At 24.7% G+C, this 23302-nt stretch overlaps 3 non-coding genes across 3 annotated transcripts; all 3 read right to left on the reverse strand.

Moving 5' to 3' along the window:
- Positions 1 to 1857: 1857 nt before the first annotated feature.
- Positions 1858 to 1930, reverse strand: Trnak-cuu (transfer RNA lysine (anticodon CUU)). The gene has a single exon. It is a non-coding gene; the product is annotated as a tRNA-Lys (tRNA).
- A 5362-nt stretch (positions 1931 to 7292) lies between these two features.
- Trnal-cag (transfer RNA leucine (anticodon CAG)) lies at positions 7293 to 7375 on the reverse strand. The gene has a single exon. It is a non-coding gene; the product is annotated as a tRNA-Leu (tRNA).
- Positions 7376 to 8369: 994 nt separating this feature from the next.
- On the reverse strand, positions 8370 to 8459 carry Trnav-uac (transfer RNA valine (anticodon UAC)). The gene is given in 2 exon segments: positions 8370 to 8405; positions 8422 to 8459. It is a non-coding gene; the product is annotated as a tRNA-Val (tRNA).
- Between the last annotated feature and the right edge of the window lie 14843 nt (positions 8460 to 23302).

A 23302-nucleotide genomic window follows, 5' to 3' on the forward strand; every position in this document is an offset into this window, starting at 1 on the left:
GCTGCGTCTAATTAATTTCTGGTCAATCGCCTTAACCATTCGCCCACTACATCTTGTGGACGAGACCATACTTAAGTGTTTATATTGAACATTGGTTGAAAGTAGCTTACAAACAATTTTTGTACTTATACACAAAAAAATAGTTTACTTGAATTTGGGCAAAAAAAAACTGCACTTATAATTTTAAAGATAAAATAATCTCATCAACAAACTGTTGTTGACCGAGTCCATCAGTAATTGTTAAACTATATAAGACAGTCTTAAGCTTTACCATAAGTGTATATTCTAATACCACAAAATAGAACTTTAATTACAAATAAAAGATAATAAGTACAGGGTTGCCAAAGGTTTTTGACAAATTTTCTCCAGGGTTTCAAAATTTCTTGCAGCATTTTAAAATTAAATGTTTTAGGGTCTATTTTAGTTAAAAAATAAGTTTAAGGTAAAAAACTGTGTTAAGTAGTATAATGACATTCATGAAATATCTTAAAACTTCTTTAAATATGTTTTTTAATAAAAAAATTTTTTGATGATGACAAAAAATTTACCTATAAATAGATTATTTGTGTCAAATCCAAATTTTACTACCTTACATGAAAAAATTGTTAATATCTCCAGGTTTTAAGTGATTTATGTTCAAAATTTCAGGTTTTTCCTAAATTTCTCAAATTCTAAGTTTTTTAGCCTAAATTGTCAAATTCCAGGACTCCAGGTTTTTTTTAAACCCTATAGTTATACATAATACACTCCAAAATATAAATAACGATTGTATTAAAAACTATACAGCTCAAACCAACGAACATTTAAAAAAATCTACTGACAATTTATAATTAAAAGTTTTATATGTTAAATCCGGAAAAATATTGCTTTGTCAGCTTATAAAAAGACATGAAAGAATTAAAATAGTAGAATTATTTCGGCTATCTTCAGCAAAGCTAATATGTTTTCGTTTTAACATCATTTAATAAGCAAAGCCAATATAATATAAAGATTTAGCAAATTATTATGACTACATTAAAGAAAATTTTTTAATTTCGTTTAGAGCAAAAAAATTTGGAATTATAATAAAGATTTATGTACATTTTTTAATCGAAAAATAGTAGTACTTAGTACTTACTTACTTAGAATAAGTTTTTACTTGATTAAAATAAACTTATTTCATTATTTCTAACCAAAAACATTATATGTTTACTAATAATAAGTATAACTAGTAATTATTATAGTTAAGTTTGAAAATTACTTTAAATTTAGATAACATAAACAATTGCTAATTGTTTTATAGATATAACTATAGGTCAGCTAAAGTAAAATGCTCTTATTTATGAATATTTATGAATAATGAAAAAATACAATACAGTTTGCTTTAACAAAAAAATACGAATAAGAAGTAAAACAAAACAAGTTTATTTTACTACATATCAATACTTTTAGCAGCATTTCGTTAGCAGACACCATGACTAAGTAGCATTTTGAGTTTATAAACGCAATAATGCCCCTTCTTCCACAAGCATTGTTGGTTCAGTGGTAGAATTCTCGCCTGCCACGCGGGAGGCCTGGATTCGATTACCGGACAATGCATTTTTGTTTAAAATAATTAACTTCAAATAAAAACAAAAAAGCAACAAGATTTTTTAGCTAATATGATGCTAAAAATTAATTCGAATAACTGTATTCTTAACAAAGCTTTCTATGACTACAACAAATAAGTCTTTATCTATTTTTTATTTCTCCGTTCAGTTTTAAAAACAATCAGCTTGTTTTAAATAAAGTTAAAATAAAGGTACTGTTTTTAGCCTTACTACTATCTGTACAAATAAAAAATAACCTCTAGGGTTGTAACCAAATGGTAAAAGGGTGCGCCCAACGTGGGGCTCGAACCCACGACCGTTGGATTAAGAGTCCAACGCTCTACCGACTGAGCTAGCCGGGCACACTATCAATTAACTTTATGGAGTTTATAAAGCCTTTGTGACGATACTATGACGTAATAATCCTTTAACTGACGTCAAAAAGGGCTCGTCCGGGATTTGAACCCGGGACCTCTCGCACCCAAAGCGAGAATCATACCCCTAGACCAGGGTTTCCCAAAGTGGGCGAAATCGCCCCCCTGGGGGCGATTTTAGTATTTTGGGGGGCGATAATTAGTAAGGGGGCGAAAGGGTGGGCGATAACTAGTAAGGGGGCGAAAAGGGGGCGATTTAAAAATTTTGGGTTGTCATAAGATTTTTACTTTTTTTCTTGCTAAATTACTATTTTTAGCTTGTTATTTATTATTTGACACTGAGGTAAAGCTTAAACAAAAAAATTTATTTTATTTATGAAAATAAAAGAAAAAAAATCTAGTGCTTATGACTCCTACTTTCAAGTAAATACTATACTTTCATTTATATATTTCCATATTTAACAATTACATATATCATAGACGATTGGAATCCCTCTCACTATTTTATAACCTGACATATATATTATTTGGGGTTACAAATGGTTTGCAAAAATCTATGTTATTTATTACTAACTATCACCTCATGATATTTCCAGATGCTTTTTGAAAAGTCACTAAGTTAGACTAAGAAATAAAACTATACAGGGTTGCCAATTTACCTAGAAACCTGGAAAAACCTAGAATTTGATAATTAAAGCAAAAAAATTCCTGGAAATCATCTAGAATTATTAACAATTTTAAAATATTAAGTAGTAAAGTTTATATTTGATACAAAAAAGCTATCAAATAGATAAAAGTAACGATCCTTTCGAGGCAAATACTTTTGAAGTAAACGACTTATAGGAAACCTTCTAAGACTTACAAACTGACCTTGAACTTAAAGTAAGTTTTTCAGAAGAACGATATGAAAGATTTTGGACTCAACAAAAACTAAGGCAAAAGTATCCAATCATTTTAGAGGAATTAAGATTGTTGTTTATAGCTTTTCCTTCTAGCTATGTTGTTGAAAAAGCTTTCAGTTCAGTTATCAACATCTTGAGCAAAATGTCTAATCTAGATATTTATAAAGGAGGTGACTTAAGGCTCTATTTTACTAATTAAGAATCAGATTAGAAAAACTTGCAAGCAGTCATAATCCTCATCCTTCACATTATATTAGACTTCAGTAACAAACATAATTTTATGAAAGTTTTTTAATTTTATTTGATCTTTTGAAGTATTTTTTATTTAACCTGGTTTGTATTGAATTTGAGTAGTCTTTTTATAATAACAACTTTATTAAGCTATTTATTCTGCAACAGGTTTGAATAATGCCTAATAAATATTATTTACGGTAGACTTCCTCTTGAGTTCGCACTTTTTACCAAAAAAAAGTGCAAATTTATATTTTCTTAATTTTAACTAAAGTAAAGTCTATTACTAACTAAATATTAATAAAACAAAATATATATAATATTTAATAGCTTATATACATCTTTTTCTTTATGAAGGTTTGTTTTGTTTTTGTGGATTTCATGTTTATTCTTAACATCATTGCATATAACATATTGAAATTTTTCATTTTGTAAAAAAAAACATGGTAATAATTTTTTTATGTTTGTACTTTAATGATTTTTTTCAAAATGCAAACTCAAGCGGAAGTCTACTATATTTATTAAATGGTTTATGTTTTAAGGATTTTAATAATTTTATTTTGACCTGGTTAATTTTGTATTTGATAATCGTTGTTTTACATTACACTTAAACTTTTTTTAGCATAGTGATTAAAATATTTGTTTGAAAGACCTCTATTTGACAGGTTTTTGTTATTACTAGTTTAATCTGTATGCAACTTATATTACTATAAAATTATTATCTGATTGTAATATTTTGACAACCATTAAAGTTTTTATTTCTATAAAGATGTTTTTAGTTTTAAAAGAGTACAAATTTGAGGTCTCTATTTGAAATGACTTCTTCTTTTTCATTTAAAAGTTTCTTAAACACAATTTTATTTTCTAACTTGATTTATTATTTTTCAAAAGTTTATTATATAATAAGGAGTTTTAAACTATTAATACAACTGTTTTTTGTTTTATGTTAATTCAATATTTATTAGCAATTAGAACATACTTAGTTTATTTTAATATTTCAACACTAGCTTTTAGTTTTTCACTATTTTCCTCTGTTAAATTATTGTAAGCTAAAAGCTAGAAAAAAAAAACTTTTTAAACAGAATTAAATAAGCCATCAAAAAGACTGCTACAGTTACAAAACAAAATTTAAACCTAGTTAAAAGTTTTTTTAATTGGTTACTTTCTGTTCTCAGAATTACCTGTAAAACATTGGATTTTCTGTTTTAAATTTAAATTAAAAAAAATTGTTAGAATTAAGGTTTAGTCCCCTAAAGATTATTCAAAGTCAAATGCTATTTCATGGTAATCTACTACAAAACAAATAGTAGTTTAAAAAGTTTAAAATTAAATTTTTAACTTTACAACTAACTTGCTTACAATATATCTTAGCATTGAAATTAGTAAATTTACTGCATTAACTGAAGCAGTTGATGAAGCCACTTTTCATGTGAGATAATCAACCAGTCGGTCAAACTTCATTTAACTAGATCAGAAAAAAAAATTTCAAGATTTATTTCATTATGTGTAGAAGAAACTATTAATTTTTTTATAGTTTTTTAATCTCTGGTATAGATATTTTTAAAAAGCCTATTTATAAAGTAATTTAATTATTTTTTGCGGCTTAAATAAGTTACTTAGTATTAACTTCTTAATGTCCGAAATTTTTTATATGAGATATTATTAAAATGTCAGGTTTAAGTTAAGATTTTAGGTGGATAACGTACGGCTCAGATCCAGTCGCAGATCCAGTCGAATTTCGACCTTCTAAGTAAATTGAAAACTACTTGTGCAAAATAAATAAAATTAAGTTTTTTGATATTTAATATTTTGATATACGCTTTCATTTCGTTTTCAGTTCACCAAAGTATTTCCTACATCACAATAGTACTAAATTATTTTATTACAATTTTGCTTGAGTTTTTTAATTTTCTTATTTGTAATTTTTCTAAATCATGCAGCCCGCAATTACATTTTCTAACGAGTTAAAAATAGAAAATATTTTTTAGTAAATATGAATTGCTGACTACAAAAGTTGTCCACCACTGACCTAAAAGTTTCAATAGTTTCAAAGCAGATCATATTTAAACAGGATTGATTACAGATTACTCAAGGCTTTTTAATAATTAATTATTTTAATACACTTTACTGGGCTTCTAAGAAAATAACTGTAAATTATTTTCTCAAGCCCTGTAAAGTACTTTGAACACAAAAGTGCGTGCATGAGAAGTACAAGACCAAATTACATTTCGAACACAACTTTTTTTAGCTCAAAAGTTTGTACTCAAAAGAAAATTTACTTTGTAAAATCGTGGGGGGCGATTTTTTTTCAAGTTACTCACAAGGGGGCGATTTAGTAAATGAGTTTGGGAAACCCTGCCCTAGACCAACGAGCCACTTGTCAGGACATGTCTTGTTTGGTTTCTATATCTAACAGGTATTATGACGTTGTATTGAGAATATTGCCTAGGGTATTTGTCAAAATCATTGTTTTGTTTATAGATGAAGCCAGTTTTTTTTTTGTTTGTTTAAATGTAACTAATAGTGGTAGTCGTTACAGCTTATAGTGTCTACTAAAAATTTCAGCATAGTTTATGTGTGTATCAAATATTTATTTTCTATATAACTTAAAAGGAATAAACTGAAATTTTCATTTTCATTTAAGTAAAAGGTTATACAAAAACAGACTGTAATATATAGTGATGTACTTATGAGTTTATGATTTACTTTCAAGCCAGTTGTCTTAAATGTAAGTAAAATAGTAAATTTCACCCTTAATAACAATTATGTTTGCATTAAAAATAAGGTTAGTAAACAAAAACTATACGAAATTTATATACTTTATCATTTAATAATCTTCTAAAAATAATATTTATGATGACAATTAAGAAACAACTTGATATTAAAATAAAAATTTTGTGCACCACATTTAAATTAAACAACCTTAACTTATGATTATTTTAGTTTTACTCATATTTATGTGTGATTGTTGTGAATTTTACCTAGTTATACTTTGTTTTAAATTTTATTTTGTACTACTTACAAAACATCTGTGTAAATCTTAAAAAATTACATTGCAAAAACTGGTAGGTGTCAAATTTGCACGAGCGTACAAAATTGTTAAATTTTTTTTTACAAAAATTAACTTTAACTTTTATATGAAAGGTTCTTGCGGTCCATACCGTTTATATCGGAAAATTTTTACAAAAAAGTAAATATCTCAAAAGTTAAATGATATTTTTGAGTTCTATAAAAACTGGCTTGTGGTTTGTACTTGAACCTTTCATATAAAAGTTAAAGTTAATTTTTGTAAAAAAAAATCTAACAATTTTGTACGCTCGTGCAAATTTGACACCAGTTTTTGCAATGTAATTTTTTAAGATTTACACAGATGTTTTGTAAGTAGTACAAAATAACATTTAAAACAAAGTTTTAACTATTAAAAAAACTTTTAATCAAAGTAAAAAGGGAATTTGTGTTTAGTTGTTATATTTTACTTAAATTTTTTTAAACAAATTTAAATTTTTAGCAGTCTTAGTTCAAAAAAAAAAAAAAATTATAAATTTAAACTTACACTTTATTACTTTTAGGAGAAGCTTTTTTATTTTAGAAATTGAAGTTTTCATTAAAAAATTTTCCTAGTTTACACACAAAATAATTAGAAACATAAATCATAAAAAAATAAACATACAACGATTGTTCAATTTAAAAACCTGAATTAATTCTATTACTTTTTTCTAGCACAAAAACTATTTTTAAAATGTTATCAAAGCAATACTATTTATAACTGTTGATTCAAAAGAAGTACAAAATGACAATGTAAAAAATAAACTTTAGTTTGTTCTACTAGTAAACATTATATTAATTTTTAATTTACTTTATATTACTTTGCTTTTTATACAAAAATTTGACTGAATTTCACAAAACAAAAACAGCCGTTATTTAAATTGCAAGTAATGTAAGTATAAAAAGTAATTGTAAGCTATGGCATCATAAACTAATCTCTTTAGTATAAATACTAATAAAAATTTTACAAACGAAGCTTGTTTATATATCAAGCTACTTTAATGGATAATTGCAGATAAATAAAAAAAATTATAGCACCTATCTTAATAATTATCAATTAATGCCTAATAAAGTAAAACTTTTAAACTACATCGTGTAATACAGATATTTAATAATTTATCTTAATATACATAACAACCAATATTCAAAGCAAGCAAAATTTTCAAAAAATGTGACAGGAGCGGGATTCGAACCCGCGCCTACAATGTAGACTGCGACCTGAACGCAGCGCCTTAGACCACTCGGCCATCCTGCCAACTAACTGATTAGATTTAGACGAGTTTATATATATATATTTATATATAAATTAGCAATAATTAATTTATATATATACATTAGACGGGTTTAAATAAATAAATATATATATATATATATATATATAAATAAGAATGCATAAATGATCTTTCGTATTTTGTTTATAATTCTATTGTAATAATCAACAATTAACTTATAAAAGTTAATGAAAAACAAAAAAAAGACTTAACAAATTTTAATTTAGCCAGGTGTTTAATTTTAAATTTTAATGGAACAATTTATTTTTTTTTTATTTTGAACAAACAATTTTTTCATAAAACACTACCTCAAATATTCAATTTTTTTAATTCATCTTATTCAATTTATTCCACAGTCAGATTTATATTTTTCTTGTACATTTTTGTTTTTTAAATTAAACACATTAACTGTCAAATACTTAAAACAAAAAATATTGTTTATTTTCAATCATTGCTAAAAAATAAGCAAAACTTTAAATATTTAAAAAGATTTGTACAAAATCTATTTTAGCATTATGATGTCAAACATGTTTAAAATTGCAGCTAAAATCATTAATTTTTAAGAATAAGTATTTTTTTGTCATACTAATTTAAATACTAGCATAGGGTGCTAAAGTAGATATATACACATATTTTTTAAAATAATTTGTGGCTTACACAATTCAAAAGTTATTACTATTGTGTTACAAATACACAGTGTTTCAATACTTGATTTAAATTGACTTTAGCCTGTGTTCTTTTTGGTAAATGCGAAAAAAAGTTATTGAAACAAGAGTAATTCAATCAAGCTCGAACTTTAAACTGTATATACAGCTCAGAACTAAATTACTAAAGCACAAAATAAACAATTTTGATAGATAATTTAAAACAAAAAAAAAACTTTATATTTTTAGAGCACAAAAAACTCGACCAATACTTACTTTAGTTGTAAATTATTGTATAATAATTACTGCTTAATATGTTTATAAATAAAAAAGGTGCTCCCGGTGAGGCTCGAACTCACAACCTCCGCATTTCTCCGATACTATCATGTAAGTACGGCGCGCTAACCGATTGCGCCACGGGAGCTACGCTATGGAGGGCAAAGTAGAGGATATAAATGTCAATTTTTTGAAGGCGCAATATTATAGTTAAATTCTTCAGCTCAAATTTTTCTACCTATAGTTTTAATTACTTTTTACTGATGTAAAACTTAAATTAAACATTTTAACTCTACTGCATATCAAAAAACAACCTATTTAAATTAATTTCACCTAAAATTATTAGAATAACGAATTAAACATAAAAAAATCTATCCTATACATAGAAATTTTTTTTTGTCTAAGTTTAAAGCTTAAATTTAATTTAATTTATTATCAAAAGTTTCTGTTTAAATGTTTAAATGTACTAAAACTGTAAATCTAAATATAAAAACTATAAATACTTATATAATTCAAAATGTAAAATATTATTTTGACGTAATTATAGGAAATTTGTGTCGAATAAAAGTTTAAGCTTGAGTTCAATTGATAAAATAAAATGTTTTTTTAATGTTATAAACTTTTAATAACTTAATTAAAAATTTGCTAAATTAAAAACATGTTGGGTTTTTTCAGTAATTTAAAATATAGTTTATTATAAAACATTTTAAAACATTTTTCTTAATATAAGTATTTATAGTTTTTAAATTTAGTTTTACAGTATTACATTCAAACATTTAAACAGTAAACTTTTGATAATAAATTAAATTAAATTTAAGCTTTAAACTTAGACCAAGAAAAATTTTTCTATATATAGGATAGAGTTTATATGTTTAATCGAAGCTCTATTACTTTAATTGTAAAGATAGTCTAAAATAACAGGTTTTTTAGTGATTTTTGCTCAAAATTCCAAGTTTTTCTAGGATTTCAGGTTTTTTGGTAACCCTAGCTAATTTAATTATTAATCGAAGCTCTATCACTTTAATTGTAAAAATAGTCTAAAATACCAGGTTTTTTAGTGATTTTTGCTCAAAATTCCAAGTTTTTTTTAGGATTTCAGATTTTTTGGCAACCTTAGATTATTTAATTATTAACATCAACAAAATACTTAGCTCATTGCCTAATAAAGTTGGTTATAGCGAAACGAACCTTAAAATAAATAATGCTGAATCGATATAAAATACTACAGTATATTTTAATGTATATACATATTGTAGTTATAAATATTAAGAGATGATACAAATATAAAATTATTATTTAAAAAGAAAACTCAAATTTTTTTATAGCTGGTTTACACACCACTTAAGGATTTTAAAAGTTTAAAAGTTTTTTCAAAGCAAATAAAATTAACTTAATTAGATTTTTATACAAATAGTCTATAGTTTAAAAATTAAATCTACAAAAGACTCTCAAGAAAAACCCAAAATTAAGTACTACCAAGATTCTTTAGGCTATTTAACTCAAGGTTAAAAATTTTTTTGCTGAAATAGTTTTACATAGATTTTACATATATTGCTAAGAAAAAACATAATGTAAAAAATAGTCTGTTTTAACAACTGTAAAAGGAGATAGGACTTGTTTTTTTTCTTTTTTTTTTGCAAGTTTTTTAAAATTTTCAAAAATTTAGTCTCAATTTTTATTATCAATTCTATAAACTGGGATATAATGATAACTAAGAAAAACTAACATATGTGACAGCAACAAAAAAGAAAATGGGTAAACATGAGAACTAATTTTACATTTAATTACTTTAAACTAAATTAAGCATTTTTTTACACTTTAATAAGTTCTTTCAAAAAATATAAATAAGACTCAAATTTTCAGAACAATAATTATTTCATGCTTATTTCATCAGTTGTATACTAAGCAATAAAAAGAAAATTTCAAATCTAGCTTTTATAGTGAAAATGTTATCAACGTAAAAGTAATAATAATAAAGCAAGGGTAATTAAAAATACAAAGTACTTATAATTACAATGTACAGTAACCTCTCGGATCTTTACGCACTCGTGACGTTACGCACTCTCGTTTAGTTACGCATTTCAGAATTCTATAAAATTCAGAAAATAAAAACTTTCATTTTTTTAAACATTGCACAAATTAGGTTTAATTTATATTTTTGAATTAAAATATGTTTTTGAATGCTCATACACCTCTCTATATTTTTAGACTTTGTAAATTTATGTTCCTTGACTAATTGACAAACATTTAGTTATACCTCAGTATATCAGAAATTTTGTTTTCAATAAGAGATTAAATCAAAATTCTGAAATAAACATGACTGTGTTTAATAATAAAGTTATAATGAAATAATGAGAGTTTAAAACACAAAGAAATAATACAGCAGTCTTGCCCTATGTATTAATAAACACAATTTTGTAATTGTAAAGAAATGCTTAATTATAAATTGAATTTGCTAAGTAGAAAAGAATATAAATGTCACATATAAATAAAGATAAAGATAATTTCTACTTATTATTGAAATAGTAAAACTATTTCTAATTATTATTTTATAGAAATTCAAATCCTTTTTTTAATATATGTATAGTTTTATCTGTTGTTTTCATATTTATAAACTAAGTAATTAAATAGTTAAAAGTGGGAAAGTGCCCAGTCTGCTTTTAACTAGAAGCAATATTAAAAAACAGCCATTATAGTGAGTATATTTGGTACCTCTCGTTTCTTTACGATCTCTCATATCTTTACGCACTTTTTATGTGGACACAATGTGCGTAAATAAGCGAGAGGTTACTGTAACTAAAAAAATTATAAAATATAGTAACAACTTATAAAACAATTTAAGAAAACAACAAAACAGTATAATTAAAATCTATATGTTTACACAATTTAGGTTTTCTTAACAAAATACAAATAGTATTTTGTAAAGTAATCGACCCTTTACAAATTATTTCCCCTCAACTTTCTAGAATCGCACCCAGGGAGGCGGTACCGCCCACTTTGGGAAACCCTGATTTAATGTAATAATGACAACTATGCTTTAGTAAGCAAACTTTTCTTGATAACGTTTAGTTTAAAAAATCAAGCGATAATGGAGGTCATAGGGTGGAGGTGGGCAACTTATTAGTCAACGTAACTTATTCACCTAAAAAGTTGTCTGTGAGCCAGGTATATTTGAAAAACTGAATTATAAAAACATAAAAGGCTCTTTAAAAGCATAAAATCAATGAATTTATTGTTTAAAATGTAACCTGATTTTTGGCCTTACCCCTATTGCTTGGAGACCAAAATTTTTAATTTTAGAATTAATATTGAATTAATTATTAAAAACTTAAAATAACAAGTGTAATATTTTTAAATAAATTTTTTTAATAACTAAGGTGCTAACTAGCTATTTTGTCTGTGGTCAGCTTTAGTGATAAAAAAAACTGACCTTGTCAAAAGATTAATGAAATACTTAAATGCACTCTAACAATATTGTTTAAGTTTTACAAATATTTGAGAAATTGTCAGTTTTGTAAAATTATTTATATAGAAACTAATGAGAGAATTAAAAAAAGACTAATTTTAACATTAAAGGCATAAAGGGGTCAATCTTATTTTTTACTAGTTGATCTTACTTTTCAGAACTTTATTTGAGCTATCAGATTTTTTACCTTTAACCGCTTGAAAAAAATCATAGTAGCTTTTCGAGTGATCAAAGTCAATGTGCTCAATAGGTTTCTAGTGGGTGTCAAAAACAAAAATCGCAAAAAAGACTATTTCACAAGTAATCTATCTTCTCCTGCATTTTTAAACCAATTTTCTTCAAACTTTCACAGAAGTTCCATTACTAATATCTAAATTGATTCAATGCAGGAACTTTTTTATTTTTGAAAAAAAAAGTATATATAAAACATCACGTATATTTTTATATATTTTATCAAAAACTATCATTCTTTATTTTTTTCAAATCACATAATTCAAAGTCTTTTAAACTATAAAAGGAACGTTTCCTAGCTCGAAAAATGAAGGAAAAAATATACTTTTAGTGATTTTTTATTTCCAAGAAAATTGACAATAAACAATTTACCGTCCATATGTTCTATAGAAATTTTTTGTTACAAATACATCTATATATAGATATACATCTTAAAATTCTTGTGTTGTATAAAAACTGACTTATAGATAATACTTTTAGCTTTGATACAAGAAACAATTTAGTAAAAAAATGTTGGACCACCTCTATGGCCCGACCTTAACTTCAAAAAAAAATTCTATACTCTTAAAGTGTTTTGTGCTAAGACCTTAAGTTTTTGGATAATTTTTTTTATTAAAAATTGAAATGTAACGTTTATTATGTTATAGTTAATGTTTTTGTAATTATAGAGATTTGTATTTAATATTTTAAATAAGGATAAACAAAAATCCAAAATCACTACTGTTTGTATGTTATAAAAATTAGACTAAAAAAATTAAAGCAGTTGCTTAAACATGTATATAATATGATTTCAATTAAATAGTCTATTTTCAAATTTTTAGCTTGCTCCTTTCAAAAAGAACTTAAGTGAAAAGCTAAGATCGATTGTATCTCAAAATTTACCTTGGTTTTTTAAATTAATAAAATGCAACGCGTAGCTTGGTAAAAAACTTGACACTATAGAAATTTTTAAAAGAAATATTTTACCATATTAAGGTCTTAATAATAAATATCACTATGAATAAATATAAATTCGAGGTAGTACTTTGAATGAAAGCAAAAAAAAAACTTTTTTTTTATAAACATTGGAACTCATTTGTAAGCTATAAACAAAATTCAGAACAAAAATATTTAATTGTATTTTTAGGTATAGTTAGCTTAGCTAAAAGTTTCATATGCTAGGCCGCTAGGGTATGAAAATGAAATTTCAGTTGTTAATTTTCTCAGATTTTTTAAAACTAACTAATAGTCTACCTATTCATTTATTTCTTGAAAAACTAACTCTAGATGTTAAGAAATATTGCATCATTAAAAAAACTGTATTGTAAATATTCAGTAAAACTGTGCTTGGTAACAAAGTGTAAAAATAATAAATTTATTGCTTTTTTTTTAAGATTAATTTACTCAACACTAAAAATATTTTAAGACTAATAGTTAGTTTTTAAGTGAAATTAGACTAAAAAAAAATAATTGAGTACAATTTCTTGAAAACTAGAGATAATAAACTTTTTTAAAAACAGTCTTTTTTCTTGCCCTTAAAATTTAATCTTTTTATAACTATGTATTGATTTGTATATTGTAACTAAGTATATTCCTACTTTGTACCCTTATATATCAAAAGTTTATTTGAATTTTGAAAATTGTAGAGAATAAGTGCTAGCTGAAATAAAGATCTTTAAAATAAGATTAACTTGTATATCAAGTTTCTTACCCCCATGGCCTTAACAAATATTCAACAAAATAGTTGATGTTATCATAAAGTAAGATGTTTTACTTAAAACTCAAGTTGCTGTAAAAAACTTAAAATAATCTTGATATTAGCCAAGTACTGTTGTTATCAAATTATTTTTTATTTTAATCTAACTTGAGCTAATGCAAGATTATTTATTATACATTTTTGACACAACTTTTTGTATAATCTATCAAACAACAATATAAATCTTGTTTAACAATGAAGTAAGATATAAAGTTGTACTTTATATTAAGCAGCTGCTTTGTTAGGTTACACTTTACTTTAACTTAAGCTAACGAAAAATTACTAAATTAAATATACACTTTTGATACATTCTATCAGACAATAAACTGAATGTTACTGTATAGGAATTAAATAAAACAGATAGTCGTACAGCTGTTTTGCTTGGCAGGCTCAAAATTCAGCAGGTGGTGCTTTAAAGCTAGCAACATATAGATCTGGCCCAGCAACAAAAGCACTGACTTGCAATAATTTTAAGGTCATAGATGGGTCCACCTTGTTTTTTACAAGCTGATCTTATTTTGTAGATTTTTATCTGAGCTGTCAGACAAATTTCAACCTTACAAAAACTGGAAGTGAATAACTTTTGAGATAAAGCAATCAAATTAAGGGACTTCAGTAGGTTTTTATGGAAGGGCAAATGAAAAATGCAAAAAAAGACTACTTCACTAAAAATCTATCTTCTTTGTTGTTTTTTAAGTAATTTTTCTCAAGTTTTCACAGAATTCATACTAATAATATCTAAAGAGATTGAAGTTTTTAAATTTTGAGTGTAATAAAATACTTAAAAAAACTAGCTGTCTTTTTTAACTAAAATTAATATTTTTTGATATTTTTAAAAACCCAACTTTCGAAGTCTTTTAAACTATAAAAAAAAATTCCTGAAAATTTGAGGTGTCTAGCTCAAAAACTGAAGAAGAAGGGAAGATAAACTTGATGTAACATCCTAAATTCTCCTGAATAGTTAAACTTAGAATTAAAATTGTAAAAATAGACTTCATTTTTGTCTAAATTTAACTAATTAAATAGGTACAGTTATAATTATTTCAAAACATATCAGCAGTAAATCTATTGAAGTGTTTTTAACAATTTAGATTTTTTGTATATGTGTCAACCACTGAGTTTTTTTAATTCAGAGTTTTTAAAGGCAAAATTATCATTAAGATTTCGAAATCTTAAGCCAACAAAAACATTTAACTTTCTCAAGGCTCTAACTAAAAGTTCGGAAAGTTAAATTTTATAATTATCCCTTGTGACAAAGATAAGAGATAATTATCTGTATAAAAATAGCAACAAAAAGTTATACTAACTTGTTAGATTTGGTGAAAAACTTATTCTCCATGATTATTTTGTTTTATCATCTTTTATTTGATTCCTATCATTAAAAAGATTTGATGATTTTGGTAATATGTGTCTCTTTTAAATTAATACCAAACATATGCATATTTTAAAATCTGCATAACCAAATTCAAATGGTAGTGCTTCAAATTGTTTTCTTAAACTTTTCTAAACTACAACATAGTTTCCAGAATTTAAGTATGGCGTAAAACTAGCGGTTGTTGGTTCTATAGCTTATTTAACTAGCAAGGTCAAGCTTCGAGTCTTGACGAACTAAAGTTTTAAAGAAATTATAAAACATCTAGACTTATAAGAACTCGTTTATAGTGGCTATACTTTAAAAAAAAAGCAAAATATCTAAATTTGTTTTGTTTTAAGAAGTATGGAATCAAACATGTTCATCATTAAAAAAAAATGTAGAAATTTTTGATTAAAGAAAATTAAATGAGCTGTTTTCTGCAGATTTATTAAAAAAACATCTAAGTTGATATAAAAACAATTAAAAACAGTTTAATGTGTTTTTTTAAGCTCTGATTATTTAATAGTTTTTAAAACTAGTGCTAACAAATTACTTTCTTTTATATAACATTTTGCACTTACCAGATATTTTTATTGACAAACTACTTACGCATGCTTATAAATTAAGTTACAAATAAGTACTTTTATATTAATTTGTTAAGCTAAAAGTGATCTTATTAGTTTTAATTAATAAAATAGTTCCTTTAGAAATATGTTAGTTATATAAATCAGAAACATTTTTCAGTTGTGTATTATTAAATTATCATAAAATAGTAATAATTACATGATAATACCAACAAAAATATTAATACAACAAAGATATTTTTCGTTAAAATAACGAGGTTATAGTTAAATACAGTTTTCAGGTATTTTTTGAACAAACCTTACTTTACAAGTTGTTTTTAATCTATTTGATAATTTTTTAAGACAGAATTCAAAATAAAAGTCCACTACAAATTTAAAAGTTAGTATATTTCTCAGTATTTTCTCTAGTTTTTATTTTAATAAATCAGACAAATTAAACTTAGGCTGGTAATTAAATACTTTGCTTTTTTTTTTGCAGTTGAAAAACAGAGGAATACAAAACACTGTTGTAGCTGATGTTAGCATAAAACTTTAAATAAAAGTCTAGTTTTAATGGAATATTTCTCACATAAGTACAGCATAATTGAACAAATTACAATTTTTTTTATATATTACCATTTTATACGATTCTTTAAAATTCTTAAAGTGCTAGTTTTGTTTTTAATCTAAAAATAATTTGCATAATAAAAAATAAAAGGTGATTAGGAATCATTAAAAAGCCATTGTCTCAGTTTTTTTTACAAAACACGAACATTGAAAAGATCTTCCGTTTATTAGATAAACATTATCTATTCTTATTCAAACAGAACTTGAATTATTTTATTTTATTCTATTCTATGACTATTCTATTTGTTTAAGAATTAATAATGGTTATTTAATAAACAAAAGATCTTTTCAATGTTAGTTTTTTGTAAAATACTGAGACAGTGGTTTTTTAATAGTTCCTAACCGTTTTATATTTTTATTTTGTCAAATTTTCAAAAACTTTCCAGTCTTCAAAATCAAAAGTGGCAGACTATCTTCGTTCCATCATTTTAATTAAAAATAATTTACGTAACATTTTAAGTATTTAAAATCCTTTTGAACATAGATTGTATTAGATTGATAACTTATTTCGAAAAACGTCTTTGCTAAATATAAATTTTATTTAAATACAAGCTTGTCAAATTAAAATTTTAGTAATACCCATTAATCATTTAAAGGCATACTACAAAAGACCTTTATGAGTTGTTTAAAAACGTTTATTCATCAAGTAGAATAAAAAACAACGTTAAGTCATAATTTAATACAGTCAAAACTGAAAACAAACCAAATACAAATAAAAAACTGTAAACTATTTTATACAACTTGTTTCATTTTGTTAAGTTGAAAAAAATATATCTAACTTACTGTAATAAAGGTTTAGCAAATCCTAAAAATCTCTCTTTTTTTTAATTTTTTTCAAACCCAGCCATGTAAAATTAATGATTTACCGGTTTTTATATAAAGTTAGTTATACTTACTAATTATTTTTGGCATGCTATGTTAGCGAACCACAACAGAAAAGAATCAGAGCTTTCTGAAGGTGGGATATAAGTAAACCAGCGAGAAAGCTAAGAACAAGATCAAACTTTGGCGAACCAGATTATAAAACTAATTCTGCTTTAATGCTCTTTTTATAAAGATGGTTTTCAAAAATTTAAAGATTTTATTGGTATCAGTAAGAAATTATAAAGATATTAAGAAAATTAAATATTCAATTTTTTTTAAGTTTATACTTGTAATACTCCTTCGGCTAGCACCAAGGCACTAAAGATCCTGCTCTTAGCTACTAAATATTCAGTAAACGAAGAAAATAATATTTAAGATAGTTATTCTTTGTAATTCATATAAAACTGAAATATTATTTTATTGAGTAATTATGTTTTAACACTTAGTTTAACTTTTTCAGTTTTCAAAACTTTGAAGAATTGTTAGTAGTAGGTTAAACTTTCACGTAAAAGTTTTAGTTATGGGTTAGGAAATTTCACTAGTACAATATTTCTATTAGTTTTATCAATTTTGAAAACATTAATGTTTTAAGCTTTGGATAATTAACTCTATTCTACAAGCGAAACACTGTATATGAACAACAGCTTTCAAAAAAATATTTTATTTTCTTCGCAGAACTAAAAACTTTATTTTTTTGTTAAACAACTAGAAACATAGCAATATTTCTATGAAAATGAAAACTATTTTAATTTATTAAAGTTAGAGTAGTCTATTTGTTAAATAACACAGTTTGTTTTTTCACACCTAGCTTTTTTAAAACATATTTTAACTTTATATCTTCAAAGAAGTCTAATCAAAGTGAGTACTGTAAGTTTATTGGACCTTATAGTTAATTAGAGAATTGTTTGATTTATAAATATGTGTAACAAATAAAGAACTTTTGATTGAGAAATTTAAGTACAAACTACATAAATATCAAAACATTAAATATATTTTGAAACAAATACTTAAGGAACTGAAAAATTTAGTGAAATCCAGATGTTTGATTACAAATAATTTTTAAATGCATTTATATTAATTACACACAAAAATAATTCACCAACTGTTAGAATACACATTACTGTTAAGTTTCTTTATAGATTACTTATTTTTTGGAGTTAGTATTAAAGTATAACTTTTTAATTATTATAGTACAAAGTTGTATTTTTTAAAGAGTTAAAATGCTGTTTAAATAAATGGCCCAAAATAGATTAAATTTATAAGTAATTAAATTTGATTTATTAAAAGAAGCAACCTCTTTATATAATTTTATGGTTTAAACTTCGTTGTACAATTTAGAAACAAATCAGGTATAATTTTGGCTAACTTTAATTGAGTTTAGTAAAGAAAGTTTGACACAGCTAATTCTAAAGTTTAAATAAGTTTTGTATCATAAGTATAAGTCACTATGAGTTACAACACTAGTTTGCAATCAAAAAAATTGAATATGTTATAAAAACTTATAAACTAAAAACAAAACAAAATTTTAAAATTAATACAGAAAAATTTATAAACAAGATATATTAGATTTTAACCTTAATTGAAAAACAATCAATATCCAAAATTCGATAAACAAAACCAAATTTAAGAGACTATTAAATAATTTATGATAAACCGTAAAATATCAAGTTTAAGCATTAAAAACATTAAAGGTTATAAAATAACAATAAACTTTTATTGATATTTTAACAAATCTAATAAACTAAATAATTAAAGTTTGAGATTAGTTGATTAATAATCAAAAGTGAAACCAACCTAGTATAAATATTATTAAAAAATAGAACCAAATACACATGAAAAAGAGTTCTTAGCTTCTTCTAGTTCCTATTCTAAATTTGAAGTCCTTTCTTGTTTTTTTTTTCTAAAATTATAAACTTGGATAAAGAAATAAATTATGGTTATTTTTTTGCTCAAATCTTAAATAAAAAATAGATAATATATCGTTTTTCATGACTAATTATGTATATAATAGTGGCAACGTACGGTCCGCGACATGTTTTTTGGCTTAAAAATTATTGTGCGAGATAAGTAAAAATAAATCTTTTTATGGCAAATAATCTCATACGTGTTCTCAGTTCGATTTTTGCTACACAGCATTTAAATGATAGTTTCAATACAATATTTCCCCTAAAAAGTTGTTTTTTAGTTTATACAGTAAAATTTTAAAAGTTACGCAGTCCGCGAAAGACTTTTTTTAAAAGCCTGGCCGATCGACTATTAAAGTTGTCTACCTTGAAATATATTTTACGGTGCCACAAGGTTATACTAATTGAAATGAAAATAAAAGTTAGTGTTTAAAGCTGTAGTTCAAGTTTGATAATTGTTTTACAAAGTTATGCAAATTAACTTTGGACATCTAATTAAACTAAAAAACGTATATTCTATTAATAGCATAAAAAGATATTATTTTTAATTAAAAATGGGGGCAGGCAACAGTTTCAGTCGACGGGCCAGTATCACCAAAACAAGTTTTTGGCAGCAGTCAAAAAAAACTTACAACGAAAATATAAAATAACTCTTAAAAAGAAAATTTTATTAAACAAGCACTACTGTATACAGCATGTACCAAAAATGAGGTAGCTGTCTAATTTGCCAAGTGTACAAAATTGCACGAAGATTTTATTACACGAAGACACGTTTGCACGAGCAGACAATTTTGCACAGAAACATTTTTGCTCGGGTCAATTTTATTTTTTTAATTTCTGTATAATTTTTTGTATTTTTTTTAAATTTGGTTTTATTTTTACTATCGATAAGTAGCTATTTATTTCCTTTTTTCTACTTTTTTAGTTTTATTTTATCTGTAATTTTCTACTCTCGCGCAAAATTGACCCTTGGTGCAAAATCGTCTTCGTGCAATTTTTTGCCCTCGTGCAAATTTGTGCACTCGTGGAATTTTGTCTTCGTGCAATTTAGACCCGTTCCCACTAAAAATACGTTAATTTCAAAATGATTAAAAAAAGTTCAAGCTGTTTTATTTTGATTACATTTTTAATCTAAAAAGTACGTTGACAGATATTTCTGTTTGTGGAACTGAACCGGTCTGTTTTATGTACGTTGCTTACGCATAGTTTATAAAATTAAAATTACCATTAGCTTATAATGATTCTAAAACATCTAGTGATTATTAAAAATTTAGCAGTCTTAAACATTTTACAGAGAACCTAAAAACACTTTGAAATATTTTTTTAAATACAAATACATTTGTGTTACAAAAAAAAGGATTAAAAAACAAACTGAGTTAGGATTTGAGGTTTTATTTTATTTATTTCAAATTATTTATTCGAAAAATTACTGCAATCCAAGTAGCAGCTGCTTTCTTCCTTAAAATTTCCAACTGAGATGTTATCTACTTACATCTGCCAAGTCAAGCGAACCAATAGGAGAGTAGGAAGGCAAGTTGTTTGCAAATCTGCTGACTCAGCAAAAAATTTTTGGTTTAACAATTTTTCTTTTTGATACAAATTTTGTGAATTATTTATTTTTAAAGATGTTTTTATTAGAACATAAGTTTTTAAAATAAAATGATTAAAAAACTGTAAACAAAGTTTAAAAATTATATTGTAAATCAGTCTATTGTTAAGTCACGTTCGAAGTGAACTACTTCAAAAAAACTTATTCCACAAACTAACGTCCTGGTTAAAAGGTATCGAAGTTGTGTGCGACTTGATAACCGAAAGTTTCTTCTTGCACTACGTTCTAATACCAAATATTTTGAACGTCTTTTTTAAGTCGTTTAAAAATCTATGTATAAAATAGAACTTTATAATGATTATGTTAAATTTTATAAATAAAAACAAATTGTACAGTAATCTTCCTTTATTGTACCAACATATGTTTCTGTGTGTTAACGAATCAACACACTTCAACTTGGTTCTGTAAAAAATACAGTAACCTCTCGCTTATTTACGCACATTGTGTCCACAGAAAAAGTGCGTAAAGATAAGAGAGATCGTAAAGAAACGAGAGGTACCAAATATACTCACTATAATGGCTGTTTTTTAATATTGCTTCTAGTTAAAAGCAGACTAGGCACTTTCCCACTTTTAACTATTTATTTACTATATTTATGAAAATAAAAACAACAGATAAAACTATACATATATTAAAAAAAAGGAATTGAATTTCTATATAATATGAGTTGAAATAATTTAACTATTTTAATAATAAGTAGAAATTATCTTTATCTTTATTTATATGTGACATTTATATTCTATTCTACTAAGCAAATTCAATTTATAATTAAGCATTTCTTTACAGTTTTAAAATGATGTTTATTAATATATAGGGCAAGACTGCTGTATTATTTCTTCGTGTTTTAAACTCTCATTATTTCATTATTTAACACAGTCATGTTTATTTCAGAATTTTGTTTTAATCTCTTATTGTTAACAAAATTTCTGATACACTCAGGTATAACTAAATGTTCATCAATTAGTCAAGGAACATAAATTTACAAAGTCTAAAGATATAGAGAGGTGTATTAGCATTCAAAAACATATTTTATCTTAAAAATATACATTAAACCTAATTTGTGCAATATTTAAAAAAATTAAAATTTTTATTGTCTGAATTTTATAGAATTCTGAAGTGCGTAACTAAACGAGAGTGCGTAACGTCACAAGTGCGTAAAGATCCGAGAGTTTACTGTAATTACTGTAATGAGAGAATAGAAGCATAGAATAAAGTAGGTGTATACATGTTTTCATTAAAATAAGATATTTTCTACAGATAATAGTTATTAATAGGTAAATACTTATATTAAATCCGACTGTTATAAAACTATATAATATTTGTGATTATTAAGTCTAAAATAAGTAAAGTAAGCTAATTTACACAACAAAACAACAAATCATAATATAAACAAACAACTCACGTTAATGGGAAAGATAACTGATTCAAATATTATTGTTGTTAACTAATGAAAAATACATTCATTACAACTAATAATTACATCACAATGTAAATGAGGTTATTTAAACTATTTAATTTGTATTGCAAAGAACGTTAATTTAATTTTTATTTAATCTATTTTAAACAAAAATAAAACATTAACCATTAGTTAGTGAATCAAAAAAATTTATAAAACTTAACGACGGTGAAGGCAATAAAAGTCACAGAAACTCGATGTAACATGTATACTATATATTAAATGTTTGTAATGATTGAATCAAAGTTATATAGAATTAGGAAGCAGATTTAGTTCAAATGTAAAAATCAAAAATGAAAAAACTAAACTTTAAGAAAAAACAAAACACAAAAAAACAAAATTGTTATTGGGCTTACAATGTACTGACCGATAATTAATTTTCAGCGACATGCATAGAATCATAATGACTTAAATTAAATATATATCGTATTTTATAATTAATAAAATAATTAATTGGTAAAGTAGGAGTCGGCTGTTTAATTTACATATCCCATAAAGATATTTAAATTAAACAGCCGACTCCTACTTTACAATAATAATACAATAATTTTTTTTTCTTGTTTTTTTTTTACAATTTGTTTTTATTTTATTTTTTTTTTTACTCTCGTACAAAAATGATCCTTCGTGCAAAATTTTTCCCCCGTGCAAAAGTGACCCGTTCCCCATACAACAATATCAGACTAATTTCTTTAAATTAACTAGTTACTAAAAACTTAAAGGTTTTTAAGAAATTTCTTTCAGTTTTTCTGAATTTCTTACAGGTAAGGTTTTCGAAAATAGAAGTTTTAAGGTTTACTTTCAGTATAAAATGAATTTTACTGATGAAAATATCTTAAACAGTATAAAAACATTAAACTGATACTGTAAAGGTACTTTAAATGTGTTATTATTATAAATAAAAAATAATAACAACAAAAAATTACCGGTGAAAATCTGATTAGTTCCTGCGATTATCACGACACATTTAGTAAATTCGAATTTCTATGAGGATTATCTTCATATTGCTTCAAAGAAAAAAATAAATAATAAACTCTACCTTTACTGTAAAATTAAACAAACAGTTCTTAGAAAAAAAATTTCACTATATTTCTGGAAAAGTTATTTTTGATAAGTATTTTTAAAGTTTGAAAAGTTTAAAGGATAGTTAAACAAAACTTTAATTTTCAAATTGATAGTTTGGAT

Source organism: Thalia democratica, chromosome 6, assembly GCF_965202585.1.
Source record: "Thalia democratica chromosome 6, ktThaDemo2.hap1.1, whole genome shotgun sequence".
Classification (NCBI taxonomy): Eukaryota; Metazoa; Chordata; class Thaliacea; order Salpida; family Salpidae; genus Thalia; species Thalia democratica.